The sequence below is a fragment of the Nannospalax galili genome, unplaced genomic scaffold (genome assembly GCF_000622305.1).
Source record: "Nannospalax galili isolate Female #2095 unplaced genomic scaffold, S.galili_v1.0 scaffold278, whole genome shotgun sequence".
NCBI lineage: Eukaryota > Metazoa > Chordata > Mammalia > Rodentia > Spalacidae > Nannospalax > Nannospalax galili.
In genome coordinates, this window is record NW_008347536.1 from 5,759,374 (window position 1) to 5,776,952 (window position 17,579).

Consider the following 17,579-nt stretch of genomic DNA (forward strand, 5'->3'; position numbering starts at 1 on the left):
AAATGTTCAGCATCATTAGTAATTATGGAAATGCAAATTAAAACCACCCTAAGGTATCACCTTACCCCAATCAGACTAGCTAAGATCAAGAGAACAACTGATACCAAATGCTGATGAGGATGTGCAGAAAGGGCAACACTCATCCACTGCTGGTGGGATTGCTAACTCGTTCATCCCCTATGGAAAGCAGTCTGGAGAACTCTTAAAAATGATAAATGAACCTACCATTTGACCCACTTATACCACTCCTTGGCATATACGAAAAGAACTCATCCTATTGCAGACACTTGTACATCCATGTTTGTTGCTGCTCTTTTCACAATAGCTAAGAGATGGAAGCAACCTGTCCCTCAACTGATGAGTGGATAATGAAAATGTGGTTCATTTATATGATGGAGTTTTACTTAGCAGTAAAGAAAGATTTGCAGGTAAATGGATGGAACTAGAAACTTATGCTAAGTGAAGTAACACAGACTCAAAAAAAAACAAACCAAAACAACATCAAAAAAACAACATATGTTCTCCCTCATTTGTGGATCCTAGCACCAAATCCTTAAAAGTGAGTATGTATCCAGACACAACTACAAGAACCAGGATAATGAAAAGGAACCAGGGAGGTAAAGGAAAAAAAAGACTCTGAAAGAGAAGAACAAAGGAAACAGTCCTTAATAAGGGAGACATGGATAAAAATGGGGTTATTGTAAGGGGAGGGTAGAGAGAGGGTTATACAAAGAACCTTGGGGATAAAGGAAAAGAAGGAGCTCAAAGTGGGACCATAGGGGAAGGGCATTTTTATGGGGAAAATGGGGGCACTTTAAATGGGGAAACCATAGTAGAAGGGTTAGACAATGCAAGAGATAAATAATGCCTAGCTAGTTAAAAAGAAAACAACAGAGGGAACCATATTAATTGAACAACCTACTGATAATTTATACATACAAACTAGCTCAAAGAATATAATATATGTCTAGTCAAGATTTATCCGAGAAGCTTTGTTCTTTGCCCAAGCCTTATCTACATAGCACATGATAATTAAAAGTACCAGATTGGTGGAACTAACCTTCTTAGATGTTTAAAAACCATACTTTGAGGCCTATACTAATTTGGCCAGAGGGATTTAAAGGAGTTATTGCTCCTTGCCCTCCAAAGTCGACTTATAATATATGTCTAGTCAAGATTTATCCGAGAAGCTTTGTTCTTTGCCCAAGCCTTATCTACATAGCACATGATAATTAAAAGTACCAGATTGGTGGAACTAACCTTCTTAGATGTTTAAAAACCATACTTTGAGGCCTATACTAATTTGGCCAGAGGGATTTAAAGGAGTTATTGCTCCTTGCCCTCCAAAGTCGACTAAGTTCCATAGGACTATGGAGCATCTCTCAAAATGTTCTGTAACTGTGGTGTGTCACCTGTCCTCTTGATCAAAGAGGCCATGGAGACCCCACCAGATGGACTTGAATCAGTATCTGGTCTACAAAGAAGAGGGTCAACACAGAGGAAACATTTTCTCCATGCTCCCAAGTGAAGCCAGCCACTGTTGAGCAGGACCTTTGTCTTATCTTCACATAGATGAAACTGGTAAAAGAAAGAAGCCATGACCCCTGAGGAACAGATCCTCAAACAAACAATTCTTAAATGAACCTTAAACACCCAAAAGGAAAGTATAACCAAAGATTAAAGTGATCAGTATAATTCTTTAGGAGTCCATGTGTATAGCTAAAGGCTACATAACAAGAAACAATGCCAGACAGAAGATACCTTCCTTTGAGTTGTTGGCAAGGATGGCCCAAGAGACTTCTAGAAAGTAACCCAGTATAGAACTGGGAAAATGAACAGCAGACCCCAATCTTATCTAAAGGAATATTGGCAACTGATTGCTGCTAGATGAGGAAGAGTTGATCTTCCTAAAACAAGGAACTCTGGATAGGCTGAATAGATTCAGCAGATGGACAAGCACTGGGGAACGGCTGGGGTGCCGACAACACAGTGGACAGTAACAGGGATGACAGATTAGAGAAGTATGTACAAACATCTAAGTGTTAGTAGCATTTAAAATGAGTTTTTCTGTATGAAACAGTATATTTTAAAATGAAATGCAGATCTTTTTTAAAGGTTAAAACCTCATTCGATTTTATAGGATTTATACAGAGTTCAATATTACATATTGTCCTAATTTGTTTCTTCATTCCTGTGACAAAATACTCTGACCAATACCAACTAGGGGAAGAAAGGTTTATTAACTTACATCTCCCAGGTCACTGTTCATCAGGGAGCCCAAGGTAGGAATTCAGGGCAGGAACTTGGAGGCAGGAGCTGGAGCACAGGCCATGGAGGAATGCTGCTTACTGGCTTGCTTCCCTGGCCCCTGCTCAGCCTGCTTTCTTATGCCACACAGGCCCACCTGCCCAGGGGTGGCACCACCCACAGTGGGCTGGGCCCTCCCACATCGCTCAACAATCAAGAAGATGCCCAAGGACATGGCCACAGGCCAGTCCAATGGAGGCAATTCCCCAACTGAGGCTCCCCCAACCCAGGTGTGTCAAGTTGACACCAAAGCTATCCAGCACATATATCTGTATGTATTCAACTGTGAAAACTTAAAAATGTGTAGCCAATTTTGAAAGAGATGCATCTTTGTTCTGAAAATTATTATTGAGTATGTTAAAGCTGTAATGAAATGCTTCTAATCATGTGGTTATTAAATAAATAACTTTTAAAAAAATCACTGCATCCTATTAGTGTTTCTCATTCTTCTCTGAACCATAAAGGTGAGGGACCAGTGTCTAGGGGGTCACTGCAACTGTATATGGGCTTTGAATCCATGTAGATCTTGATTTAAATCCCAGCCCACCAGTTCCTATGTCTGAAAACTGAAGCAAGTTCTTTGACTTTTCTGCCTTTCTGAGCTGCAGTTTCCTAATACATTGGATGAGCATAATAATTAACCTGTGTTTCTTAAGGATCTTACAATAAATTAGTACAAAACTGGAGAATTAGGACAACAGAAATTTACTATCTCATGGTTCGGGATGCCAGACATCTTCAGGCTTCTAGGTGTTAGTGGATGTTGTTGTTGTTCCTCTGAAGGTGCTAAGGAAAGGTCTGTCCACGCTCCTCTCCTGGAGCCTGCCAGTTTCTTGGTTTGTGAGAGGGCATTCTTCCTGTGCACACATCAATGTCCAAATTCCCCTTGTTTTGAAGAACAATCATTGAACTGTGGGTTCATCTTACTTCAGTATGACTTCACCTTGTCTGCTTATATCTGTAACCATCTATTTCCAAATAAGGTCATAGTAAGGTACTGGGTATAAGGACTTCCGCATGTAAATATGGTGAGGGGTCATAATTGAACCAATACCGACCAACCTTGTGAAATTATTCTATCATCAAAGGCAAACACAGGAGGCTGAGCATTTTGAAGACACTGAGGAACCACAGCAGTGTAGTGTAGGCTGGTTGTTTTTATTAAGAACATTCGTACTTAATCAATTTTTGATGTGAGAATAATAAAGTGATTTGTGTAAGCGTATGATACTAGGAAGTTGTAAAAATAGAACTTATAAATACATTCAAGTAACACATTCAATTAATAAATATTTTAAGTATTATGTGATTGGCTGTGTTCAAGAGTTTGAGATTCAGTCACAAACCAAACAGGCCACTCCTTTGACCTCACAGAGCAAGTTTACAAAGAAGACAGAGGTAAATGCGGAGCAGAGGGTGTGGCACTGTCAGGCACTATCCTCTGAGGAGGAAAGTCTTCAGCACAATGCTGCCCGAGTGAGGAAACAAATCCTACACAAAACAAGAGTCACTAGGAGTTCAAGTAGGAATGCTGGGGTCTGACTTTGGCTGAGTGGAAACAAATCAGGAGGGAATTGAGGACATCCCTATGGGAGATGATATGGTATAAGTTAGGGAAATCCAGAGGAGATAGGAAAAATTCAAGATATATTTTGAAGACAGAAAGCATTTGATGATAATTGGCTTGTGGTGTAAGGTGAGAAGAACAAGGAATGTCTCCAAAGCTTTGTCTAAGCACAGTTAGGTAAATCATTATATAATTTATTTAAAAGGTACATACTTCTCAGGGGGAGCTAGAGAGATAGCTCTGTCAGTGCTTTCAATGCAAGCGTGAGTTTGACCCTCAGAACCTATGTAAAAAAACTAGGTGTGATGTCCCAGCACTGGGAAGGCAGAGAGAACTGCTGCATCCCTGGGACTCGCTGGCCAGCCAGCCTAGCACAGTCATCAAGCTGCAGACCAATGACAGATTCTGTCTTAACAACAAGGTGGATGACCCCTGGAGTTGACCTTTGGCCTCCACACATGTATGCGCACACATGGACACACAGGTACATATACACAAAAAGATGCATGCTGAGAGTAGAGCATGTTTGGGAAGGAGACCAAGAGCTGGGTTTTCAATATGTTAAATGCGAAAAGCCCATTACTAAACTATGAAGTGGAGATGTTTAGCTGTGGGATTTAGCCTGATACGAGAGAATGAAGATCAGGGCACAGATGTCTTTTGAGCTTTGACACTGGATAATGTGGTCCTAGGAGTAAGTGTAACCAGAGAGGTCTAGTGACAAGCTCTAGGGCACTTTCAGTTTGAAAGATTGGGATGTGGAAGACTCGGCCAAGAAGACATTGAAGAATGGGTAAATAGGGGCTGAGGTGATGGCTCAGTGAAGACCAAGTTCAAATCTCCAGCACCACATACAGACCTATGTATCCCCAGCGCTGTGAGAGGTAGAGACAGGAGGATCTCTGGGGCTTGCTGGATACCAGCAAGTATCTCAGTGAGAGATTTTATCTCCAGGGAATAAGCCAGAGAATGATAGCAGAAACCCACTGTCCCCCTCTGGCCTTCAGGCATGCTCCCAAACACACACACACACACACACACACACACACACACACATTTTAAAAAAGAATGCACAAAGGAAGTAGAAGGAAAATCAAGGGGTCTGAAAAACAGAGAGAGCGATTGATTCAAGGAGGTGGTCACTGATTCTACTAAGTGCCAGCCAGAGTTGCATGAACAGGACTACATATTGGCCATTGATTTTTGTCATTGACAATGCCGTCATCATTTACCTCAATAAGAGCAATTTTCAGTGAGCCTGATTTAAGTCACTTAAGGAGAGACTGGAAGTGATGAAGTAAAAGCAGTAAAAACACCAATACTTTGTTATCTGCTGCCTCCATTTCTTACAAGCTATATAATAATTAAGAGAAATGGCTCTGCAGTCTTAAACGTCACTTACCATTCTGACTGCCATCTATTGACATATCTTAACCTCATCTTTTTTGCCAGCAAGTTCTTGTCTATAATGTAGGGGCAGCACAGCCCATTTCAAAACAGTGTGTTGTAGGGGTTGCATGAGAAATGTAAGGTTAAATGTAAGAAATATAATATTGCAAGGCATATTAAGTGCCAAATAAACACTCACATCATTACTAATACTATATAAGCAAATCAGTGGTCTAATTTTATGGCTCTGTATAATTCATTATGTCTGAGTAATCGGTGACATGAGGTAGCAGTTATGACTGAATTTGTATAAAGTTATGATTATCCATGACTGGGAGGCAGAGAAGTATTATACACAAGTTGTAAATGCTCATCTGTATTAATTTTCATAGGGTAGAGTGTAATGGTGGAGAAGTCAGTTGACGGGGAGAATGGACGAGAGAGACATGGCTGCTGTAGGGCTAGCAAAATGACTCAGCAGGCAAAGAGGCACTTACTGTCAAGACCAGCAGCCTAGTTCAGTCCCCAGCACCCATGTAGTGGAAGGAGAGAACCAACTCCCTTGGTTTGTCCTCTGCTCTCCACACACTCACTGTGACCTTCATCTACATACAAAAGCACATGAATGTAATTTTTTTTTTTTTCAGAAAAAGCTGCTGAGAGATTTGAGGGATCATAAAAAGTCAGAGAGCCTTGAAATCACAGAAAGAATGAGAATAGCCAAACTGCTTCAGGTAGTGTTTAGATAACTCCCAGGTCGATATCCAAAAGTAACCACTGATCTTGAAAACATGGTCATCATTTGCTCTTCCTTCACATGGTGATTTTGCTTGGCCTTGCTTATGAGTTTAGAAACTCAGGCCCCACCCTCAACTATACTGCAGACGTTTTTTTCTACAGTGTCTAGTGTTAAGAATGGCATCAAAAAGGGGTTATTTTCACCATGTATATTTTAGACACCCACTAAAATACTTAGAGGAAAATTTTAAATAAGAAGGTAGTTAGTATCAGATCAAATTAAGTTGGCCACAAAGTCATTCTCTAGAAAGAGGGAGCTAAGAAAGTCTGTCAGTCTAACCTGTGTATTCTACAGAACATGACACCGCCGTATCCTTGAGTTACCTCTGAGGACTTTCAAGGAATGCCGATTGCATACCTTGAAGACAGGAGTTTCTTTTTCTTTCTTTTTATTTTCCTCCTATTTTTATTTCATTTTGTTTTGAGACAGGGTCTTGCTAGTGTCCTAGATTGGCCTTGAACTTGTCATCTTCCCGTTTCCACCTCCCAAGTGCCAGGATAGCACGTGTGCCCACCTTCCCTAGCTGAAGACAGCAGTTTCCTTTATCTTCTTCTTACATATATGTGTGTATGGAGTGTGTATGGTTGTTTATGTGTGTATGGGTGCATATGCCAGTGTATGGGTGCATATGCCATTATATGTGTATGTGTGCACGTGTATGTGGAGGCCCAAGGCCAATGTCAGGTTTCTTCCTCATTAGTCATGTTATTCATTGACGCAGGGTCTCTCAACTGAACCTAGAGCCCACCAATATCGCTAGTATAGCTAGCCAGCTTGCTCTGGGGATCCCCTAGCTTTGCTTTCCCAGGGATTGAATTGTAGGTAGGTCACCACTCCTGCCTGGCATTTACATGGGCCCTGGGGTACCCAACACTTGTCCTCTTGCTTACTAGACAAGCACTTTAATAACTGAGTCATCCTTTTTGCCCCAAGATAGCCATCTTTTAATGGAGGCTCTCGTTGGATTGAGACATTGTCGGTAGACAGAGGATAGATTATACTGACTTAAGAAGATCTTGGGAGGGGTGGAGCATTTGAGAGTGATGCCTGTCTCTGCTTGACACACCTGGACTTGTTGGCAGGAAAATGGGTCACTGCAGAAAAAGCTCATTGGCTGGGCGTGGTGGTGCACACCTTTAATCCCAGCACTTGGGAGGCAGAGGCAGAGGCAGGCAGATCTCTGGTCAGCCTGGTCTACATAGCTAAGTTCCAGGTCAGCTGGGGCTATAGGGAGACCCTGTCTCAAAAAGACCAAAAAAAAAAAAAAGAAAAAGAAAAAGAAAAAAAGTTAAAATCTCATTGGTTTTAATGGGTTTTGTGTTTGTGGAAGATGCTCATTTGAAAGGGCAAAAGACACCAAGTGAGCATCAGAGTAGAGCTGTAAATATGCTTTCCTGGAGTGGTATGCTTATTTGACTGATGGTGAAGTAAAAAGAATCCAGTGAGCTGAGCTGATTGAAGTAGAGAAGAGATGGGAGTAGAGAAAAGCTAATGAACTGTTTGGTCAGCCCAGAGCAGGGCCCCCATGGTCTTCCATCCTCTGTAGAAAACCCATGTGTCCCTGGTGATGCTCTGCAGCCCAAATGACAAACATCTCTAGATGTTTTTTTCCTTCTTCACCTTCACAGTAATGGAGAAGACTGCTTGGCAAGGAACAACTGACATTTAAAAGATACTGAGGGAGAAATGAAGGCATAAATTAATATCCATGAAAGAAGTAGAGCAGGACCAGTACCCACTGGTCTGCATACACAGTCTATAAACTAGACACTGCATTTTCCTGATATATTTTGCTTATTTTTTCATACAGGCATAAGCCTACCCGTTCTACAGATACAACAACTAGTTTTATAGTATGTTACTGGCAAAACTAGGGTTAAAAATATAATTAATTCTCAAATTTACTATCTTATTTCTAGTAAAAACAATAGCAAATAAATGTGCTCATTGTTCACCTTCTTTAAACAGTTTAATAAACATTACCTGTGGTAGGACAGTATGTCTGAGAGTGTGGGCTTTGAGGTAGATTGCCTAGGGGATGATTCCAGTTTTGCTAATGGTAGATGTGTGGTCCTCTCTAGATTAGTTACCTTCTCTGAATCTCAGTTTTCATCTGCAATATGTTTTTCATGATGGAACCCACTTCACAGAAACATTTAAAAGATGAAGTGAGTCAATGCATGCTGAGCACTTAGAACACTGCTTCACACAAAGGTGCTTAAGTGATAGTTGCCATTATTATCCAAATGTGCTTTCAAGTATTGCTTGAAAGTATGTGCATCAGGTATCAGTATTGATACTTGAAGAATCTAAAGACAGCAAACTAACCTTGTCAGAGAGGAGACAAAAGCCTTGAGTATAGCGCTCACCTAAAGCCTACCTGCTAATGATTTTTGGTCAAGGATACTGTTTTTCATTTCAAGGCAGCATAGAAGGACAGAAAGACTCTGTGCTTAACATCAGAAGAGCCTGGCTTAGGTTCAAGTTCAGATCATACTTAGCAATTATGAATTATGTGACCCAGGCAAGCCATTTTTCTTTCTTGCCACAGATACTGGCGCAATGAGCAGATTGGACCCCCTGATCCTCAGAGCTGCTTGCCTCCACCAAGTTCAGTGGACCCAGGCAGGTGCCTTAGCAACTCTGAGCTCTGGTATTTCTCCACACTGTTGCAGTGTCTGACCGTCCTAGTTACTGAAAGGCTATCAGAGTGGAAGTGTTGGTGCACTACGACATGCTATGGAAACGCAAGGATTGGTCCTTACAGGACTATTATGAGAATTAACCCCGAATAATATAGCTCTCTCAGTGTGTGCACTGATGCAGGGGATTTTCTCTACATTTCGCTGTCTTTGCCTTCTCCCCACTGGGTTGGGTGGATCCACCTTAACAAGGTAGAGGGGAACACAAGTGCAGAATGAGAGTGCAGTGTGGATGGTGGGAAAGCATCTTATTGGTTAATACTGGTACATCCCAAACACCAATTACTGTCACTGCTTCTGAAGCTGATATATTCTCCAGGATGAGTTACAAGGAAATACAGGCACCCAGCAAGCGAGGATGCTGCACGGTCACCCCCCGTGATGTAAAATATGAGAGTCTAGGAGGGGCTGTTTTATAATTCATCAGGTTCCGCTAGTGAGTTCTGCCGGAGTCTTAGTTATCCAGGCAAGTGTGAACCGGACAGCAGACGGGAGAACCCGGCACCAAGGAGACGGAAAAGCTGCTTTCAGCGCCTCCCGCCTCCTCCCTGCTTTGTTCCGTAATTTTGTGCTCGGTAAGTTCCCTGGCTTGGCAGCTAATCATTGTTGTTGAATTACATTGGCAAACAGATCCGTAGCTTGGAATATGCACTTGCTGTCAGAAGTGTGTGTGTGTCAGTGTTTGGGCTTCTGACAGATTCCACAATTTCCCTTTTAATGAGCAAAATAGCTTAAAAGATGAAAGAGAGCCCAATGAATCAATTATTCACCTTGATCCTTAGAAGGCTGCTTTCTTTGGTTGCTAAAGTTTCTCAGGTTTCATTCTGTCAGTTTCATCTATTGGGTGAGCTTAGAAAAGAACAAGTCTCTTTGTCATGAAATTGTTTTTCTTAGCTGCCAAAATGAGGTATGTACAGGGCGGTTTATCCATCCCCACCCCCCAACTGACTCTCCCCTGTGATCTGTAAATCTTAAAACAGACTGTTTGCCTGGTAACCAGCTCCACGGAACTGAACCTGGGCAAGGCAAGATTCAAATTGCAATCTTTTGTGTGAACAGAACTGAGGGGCTGTGAATAATTGGCATTGTGGAGATTGTTGTAAAAGTCGGTATGGTGGTCACTCTGCATTTTGGTAGGGTGGGTTCACAGTGTGATGAGCCTTGCATTCGTTGTGCCTATAGATGGGGGAAAGAGAGGGAAAGAGCCCCCAAACTCACACGCAGGACAGATGCAGAAGCATGACTTGAATCTGGGTAACTTGTGGCTGTTTTCTAGAGTTTTCTTTTCCCATTACCAACTACCTGGAGCTGTTTTTTGGTTCTCTGGATGTTCCATTTCTGGGCTCCAGGTCCCTGTTCCACTGAATGTGTGCTCATTCCTGGTCATTGACCTGTAGGTTGTTGTTTCCTTGTCAGAAAAGAGAATCAAAAGCCATATACCTTTCCAGACGCCTTTCCGCTGTGTGGTTTTGCCTCTGTCCAAATCTCTTGGAAACCAACAGCTTGACGTACTTTTTTTTTTCAGAAGCAGATTTAACTGTAGTGTCATATGGCATATTATATATGGAGAGGAAGAGCAAGGACATTTTCTCAAATGTTTCAAGTGTGTCTGGCTTGTTGGCATTTGCTTTATTTCACCAGCAAGATGCTACTGTCTTCCGATCCCATAAATGTCTGCACAAAGTGTTTACCTTGTACGTTTAGCACACCTTCTCTTCATGTGTTGTCCATAGATCTGACAGAGCTGCTCTCTTTATCCTCAAGAAAAGCAATTCATTTTAGCATCTCTTTGAAAAGAAAATATATGCCTTTTTTTTTCCACCAAGAAACTTAGCCTCCTACCTTCCTGTTGGCTTTTTTCTAGCAAATGTTTTGGTTATCAGTACCATTACACAGTCGATAGTTATTTCTCCTTTTCTAGTTTACTTTCTGATTGCCCCCAAACATTTGGGAAATGTGCGATATGGGATATATTTTTTTCCATGAACACATTTCTCTCCCATACTTTTTTCTTCTATAAATAGGTTTTCCATATTTTCCATTTCTCTGAATAAGTTCTGCTTAAAGAGCAGAGGAATGATGCATTGTGGTTGGCACCTAGGGTGTGTATCTGAGACTTGGTTTCTAATCTACAAATGATGTCCCAAGAGGGGTCTGTAAAATATCTACATTCGGCTCAAAGCCTCTGGGCTTCAGCAATACTGGTTCAGGTAGGAAATCCAGCAGATCATGGCAGACATAAATGAGCATCTGTGTTTAATGGGCCAGCCAGCCCATGACATTTTGTTGAGCCCGGATAAATGACTGAAGGCTCCTAGAGGGGTTAGTCTATCTTACTGCCCAAACCAATATAGTTACAAAGTACCTTTGAGATATATTATACTCTGAATTTTATTGTACCACATTTTTTAAAATCACATGCCAGAATCCCCACTTTATTCTGCAGCAGTAGCTGGGTTTCCATTCAGTGCGGCTGTATGGAAAAATGAACTTGTGTACCAAGCTTAATACTGAGTTTCTTCTCATCTGGTAGTTTTTCTATCTTCTTCACCCACAAAAGATGCACTCTATTCATAGAAACAAAAGCAAATTTAGCATGAGTTATTCACAATTACATTTACTGCAAAAGGGGCCAGGATGTAGCTCAGTTGAAGTGCTTACTTAGCAAGTCCGGAAGCCCTGGGTTTGGATTCACCAGGATGGCACAAACTGGAAGTGATAGGACACACCTGTAATCCCAACACTTGGGAGATCATCCTTTGCTATGTAGCAAGTTGAAGGCCAGCCTGAGCTATATGAGATCCTGTCTCAAGAGAGAGACAGAGAGACAGATTTACAGCAAGACACATAAAAACTGTAAGAAGAACCTTCTAAGAAATATAAGATACAGACAAATCATAGGTCTGAAAGAAAGTATTAAAAGCCAAAGTAGCAAAAATTAATTTTGCCTTTGTGACACATGATTACCTTTTAGAAGATGGGGAAGGTTGTGAAAGAGAACAGGGCACAAATGGCAAGAGCAAGGTCTGTGTCTCCTAGTGAATGTTAACGGTATTTATTCTACTCTCCTCATCTGTAAAACGGAGCAGGGGAAAGTTCGGAGCCGTAAGCTGAGTACACTAAGCAGAATAGATATGGCAGCACCCAGAAGGTAGTCCTAATTCTAGTAAGTTGTGTTTTCTATAACTTATTGCCTTATTGTGATAGACGTTAATTTTGGAAGAAATATACAGTAAACAGGAAAACCACAAATGTTTTCTGGTTTGCAAGATTTACTTCCTAAACCTAAACATTTTCGTTTGTTTGTATTTGGAAACTCATTAAAGACAATTACATTTCAGTTCACTTTTAACTAATTCCTAGAATGGCTCCAAAGCCTTTATGTAATTATTCAAAGAATAAATTTCATTTTGAAAAGGGAGCATGGAAATAAACTGATATAAAATACCATATCATTGCTCTTTAAATTATCTGCCAAATAACAGGCCACAGGTCCAGCCCTGTCATCATTAACATGCAAGATTATAAGAATACATATACATGTAACTTATGATGTCCCAGCCTTTGCTGACTGCTTCACATGCATTCTCTCCTTTGCCCAGCCCTACATGGAAGGCTTGCTTCTGTTATCAAGTGAAGAAACAGAAATATAGCTAGGTTCATCCAGTCTTACTAAACTGATCAATTTAATTTGCATACAGCAGCCCTAGGATTTAGATTCACACCGTTCTGATTCCAGAATCCACATTGTAATCTCCAAATAAAATTACCTGATAGAATTTGACAAGCTTTTCATGGGTTCAATTTTGGACCTTTGTGTTATAGCATTAAAATTTTTTTAAATTTATTTACTTTATGTGTATGTGTGTTTTACCTGCATGTATATAAAAATGCACCATGTGCACACAATGCCTGTGGATGTCAAAAGAGGGCATTGGATCCTCTGGAACTTGAGTTACAGATGGTTGTTAGCTGCCATATGGATGCTGGCAACCAAACCTGGGTCTTCAGCAAGAGTAGCCAGTGCTCTTAATCACTGAGCCATCTCTCCAGCCCCCTGGCCTTATAGCTGTCCATATTTAATCCCAATCAGAATCTTAGGGTTGATTGGGGAAAAAAATGAAGTTTAGAAATTCATTTCCTATCATTTTGGGTCTTTACCAAATACGATCATATTTTCTTAAACCATCCTTCCTGTCTTTGCCAAAGTATAAAATGGATATAAAAAGTATGAAGCTTACAAAGATTACAAATTCATCAAATTCAGGGAACTGAAAGCTGCCCAGAATCAAGAGCTCCCTTAAAGGAGCATTTTCAGGAGCGTTTCCATGTGCCCCAGCTTTAGCAGAGTCTGTGGGCCAAGATGATGGCCCATGTGGATGGAGCTCTCTCTCTAAAAGTCACATGAAGGGTAAGTAGAACCCCAGAATTTCTTCTGCATGTGTTCTTGCATCCAGTTCTTAGAACTTTGAGATAAAAATAAGAGACTCCCGTGGGGATAGAAAGTAGAGTGGGGATAGGGTAGTGTTTATCACAGCTTGGACTGGTGAAGTAGGATATCTGCATGTCTTGAAAAAAGGCCCTTTGTGGTACAGGAAGAAACTTTAGAAAAAGGATTGGCCTAGAAAGGGCCTCCATTTGTGGTGTTGTCCTAGGTTCCTAAAATATTGGAGACAGCCCTGCCTTAAATTGCAGAATGCTCTCCTATATTTCACAATAGTAAGCCTAAAACTCCAGTGGATTGGTTTTATGGGGCTTTTGTTTGGTTTTGCCTTTGACATTTCCCCTATTAAGTGAAAAGGAATGACTTGAATAAGAAAGTGGTCAAAAAGCTATAAAGATGTCAAACTAAAAGCTTTTTAAGTGCCATTTTGGAATTGACATCAATTTGGTCCATCAAAGATAGACATGGCTTTTCTTTACATCCAGAGGCATTAGGTTGACTTTGGCAGATAATTTGGGGCTAGCTGGATTAAAGCTCTTTGCCAGTTATCTTTTAGGCCATTGGAAAACACGATTGCTTAGAAGGACCATCACTAATTTTGGGTGTCCTTTTCTTACCTCTAGTTTTAAACTGTGGCTTTAACCTGTAGGGCTGGGAACCACTCGAATGCTCCCTGAGGAACCGTGCCTTACAAGCAGATGTGAAAAACAGACAGAATCCGTGGCGTTGTGTGGCCTAATGCTGTTAGTACAGTGCTTTCTCCTTTGTAGTATTTCACTCTCCCAGTAGCCCCTCTGCCTTTTATGTAGTGTTACAAACAAAGATCCACCTAAGGGGAATTATCAGGTAGGAACTCAGGGAGCAGATCTCTGTAATTATTAGAAACTTGGAAGTTTTGTGGGTTTTTTCCTAAAGCAATGAAAATTATGCAATTAACATAAGTGATTTTTGCTTTGCTTTTATTTTTGTTGTTATTCTTATTTCACAAAGTAGTTTTCTAGGTGAAAAGCAGAATGCATCTTGGCAAGGATTCCCTGCTACCAAACTTTGCAGCCTTTTCTCCCCCTTTCTCGGTGCTCTTGGGGAAAAAATGTAAATGTTATAACTTATGTCCAGGCGCTAGCTATTCTTTATTCATATACAAGTATCTGGCACAGTAAGTACTTAGCACATAGTGTACCTGCGTTAAAATGTTCATTCAGTCTGAAAGCCAGCAAATAGAATGATGACTCTGAAGATCAAAGTAGACACTTTATTTTGCTTAGAAGAGGTAGTGATAAGGATCATGCACAGAAGTTAAGAAATAGAGACAAAATTGACCATTTAACTCTGTATTGAAGCCTCTTAATATTTGATGGTTGTATCTTGATGTATTTTTACTTTCTTTTTTATGGTTTATGTGTCATTTAAACTTTTGTAACAATTTGTATTATTTATGTAATTAGGGAAGGGAAGAGAAAGCAGAACATTAAATTAGTTTAGAAAATGACTAAGGGTATGTTGTAAACATCACTGCAAAGATACTCAAATCAAATAGTAGATTAAGATGCAAAATACTAAAGAGATGTATCTTATATATAGTTGCTTAATCATCTGCCATTAATCACTTCTTAAATATGGACTAAGTGCTAGGGGCTCTGCTGAGTGATAAAATTACAAAACGAGAAACCTTAATCCTTAACTCAAAGAGCTTGTAACTCAAGAAATGGATGGGTATCTAAGTCTGTGATTCCATGTGTGATTCCTCCCCTGACATAACAGAATTCAAAAGCAAGCAACAAAAACCACGACCCAGATTGATTTGTGAATATTGAGGATTGTGGCAGCCTAGCAGTCTAGCAACCCTCAAGAAGTCAGACCCTGTGGCTCACAATGTTGTCTTGATCCCTATTTCTTTTCATCCTGCTATTCGGCTGGGCTTGCCACATCCCAGGACTAAGAACTGCCTTGATAGCTCTAGGATTGTTCAAGGATTCCTAGGCAGCTTATTTACGGAGTCACATTCAGCCCCAAAGAGATCCTGGCAATGGTCCCTAGAATTCACTTGGAATGGACTAGTTTATGTCTACTCTGAACATGAGACCAAATCAGTAGCCTCATTCTGAAACTTAGGTAGGATAAAGATAGCCTTCCTAGGCTCTTATGGGCCTCTCAATGAAATCTGGCAGCTTTTGCTGATAATTAGGAATGGTGGTGATGGTGGAGATTGGCAAAGGGCCCAACAGGCATCTATAACTTGTAAAATGTGCAACACAAAATGTACAAATATCCACTAAAATCATTACTTAGCAGAGTATAATGAAAGCTGACCATATCATATGATGAATAAATACCCTTAAATTGACTTCTAGGATGAGCAGGGGTTTTCCAGGGACAAACACAAAAGGGGGGCACTGAGATATTAACTGAGTGGCAGAATGCTTGCCTAGCAGGTACAAGGCTCTGAGTTTGATTTCCTGCCAATGAAAATTTATAAAGTAAGAGAAAGGCTTAAGACACAGAATAAAAATCTCTTTGCAAAAAAAAACAAGAAATCAACAAAATTTTTAAAATGTATTATATTTGAGGAGGAAGCATGGAAATTTACATCATGTTAATTAGTAGAGGTGATAAACATTACCATTGAAATCTACCCGTTGACTTTGTAGACATACATACACAGGCACCAAGGATCCAAGTGCAACCGATTATGACTAGTAATAATGAGATACATACAGATTAGAGATGCATGCGCCAACATCTCAGTGTTAGTAGCAAAAATAATGAGTCTTTCTTCAAGGAACAATATATTCTAAAATGAAATGGAGAAATTTTTAAAGGTTAAAAAACTCATTCAATTCTATGTCTTACAGGGCTTATACTGAGTTCAGTATTGTATAACTGTATGAACTCAATTTTTTTTTTAAATAATGATTAAAAAAATAATACTTCAAAGCATAAAAATTTGTTCCTTAATAATTAGTATATGTGAAAAACATGACGATTGAAATCTACCTGATGACTTTATATCCATGCTTAGATGCCAAGGAGCTCAGAAAGCAACCGGGTTAAAACCTCATTTAATTTATGTCTTATAGGGTTTATACTGAGTATAATATTGTATAACTGTAATAATTCAACTGTAAATCTAAAATTTTACAGCCAATTTTGAAAGAGATGCAATTTTGAAAGAGATGCTCAGGAAATTGTTATTGACTATGTCAATGCTGTTGTAATGAAATTCTTCTTCTAAGTATGTGGTTATTAAATAATTTTTAAAAATCTAAACGAGAAAAGAAAATCTCTTTGTATTCACAAAAGCTAGTCGGTAGTTGTTCCCTTTATCCAGGCACCATTACAAAAGACACCAACCCAAAGCCGTCTGTAATGAACAGAAAACCTAAAGTATCAGTCACTAAAACTTGCTGTTGAATAATTCCAGAGCCTAATACTCTTCTCTCTCTCCCTCTCCCTCTCCCTCTTTCTCTCTCATTCTCACACTCTCTCTTGCTCTCACTCTTTTTTTTTACAATATAAATACAGGTTGGTATGTATTCAAAGTGAACCTTAACATTTATGTCCGGAGGGTTCAAAATGACAGTATTTTAAGGCTGAATTGTATCATCATTGCCATCTTCCTGGTTCATCCCTCTGATGAAACCACTGGAAGAATGTTAATGGCTTGCCCACTGCCTTCAATTCATCTGAATTTTGATGTCATGAGACTCATGATGTTAAAATGTTATAAGACAAATGGGAATACCTCCGGGTAGATGTTTTCCAGGTCAGATGTACAATGTGTATCACATTGCCAGTGACGTGGCGCAGAGTGAAATATTTTGCTATGAATACCAATGTTCCACAGGAAATTAGACTTAACTATGATTTCTGTGGGATGCACAGTTTATGTAAGTCATAAGTTCTGCTTTTGACAATGTTCATCTTTTCTTCCCATTGAATAAATAATGTGCTTTCTTGATAAGGTTGCACCAAGAAGGCTTGGGAACAATTTCCCACCAAAATAGCTGATTCCAAGTTTAGTTAGCTACATTTTGGATTGTTTTTCTAGGTCTGCCTCACAGAAAAAGTTCTAAGACCATTGTTTACTTTCTATAGGAAGAGTATTCATACTGTTCACAATGTGCTGGTTTCCAATGGCAGTGACGAAGCCTTTGTTCACTCCTGCAGCCTGAGTACTGCCACTCCACCTACCTGGTGTGCACGCTTCTGCATACTCATTAGTCTACCCAGCTTCTTCTCAGAGAACATTCAGTCATGGTGGTAAACAGAATCAAAGTAGAAATCTTCTTGGTATTTGCTCCTGGTACAGAAAGTCTGTTCAGAAAACCCACGGCCAGGTGCAAATACCTGGCCCCGTCCAGCTGTGTCAGT

General features: G+C 40.1%; 1 protein-coding gene across 14 annotated transcripts in view; it reads left to right on the top strand.

Moving 5' to 3' along the window:
* The window catches only part of Dlg2 (discs large MAGUK scaffold protein 2), a 2,328,307-nt gene that overhangs the window by 2,099,095 nt on the left and 211,633 nt on the right, over window positions 1-17,579 (top strand). The window contains exon 1 of one of the 14 annotated variants that reach the window (XM_008844184.3): window positions 9,072-9,339. The exons of the other annotated variants lie outside the window; for them this stretch is intronic. The gene's annotated coding sequence lies outside the window, so the exon portion shown is untranslated. Of the gene's footprint in view, window positions 1-9,071; window positions 9,340-17,579 lie in introns of those variants that run through there. 14 annotated transcript variants of the gene reach the window in all.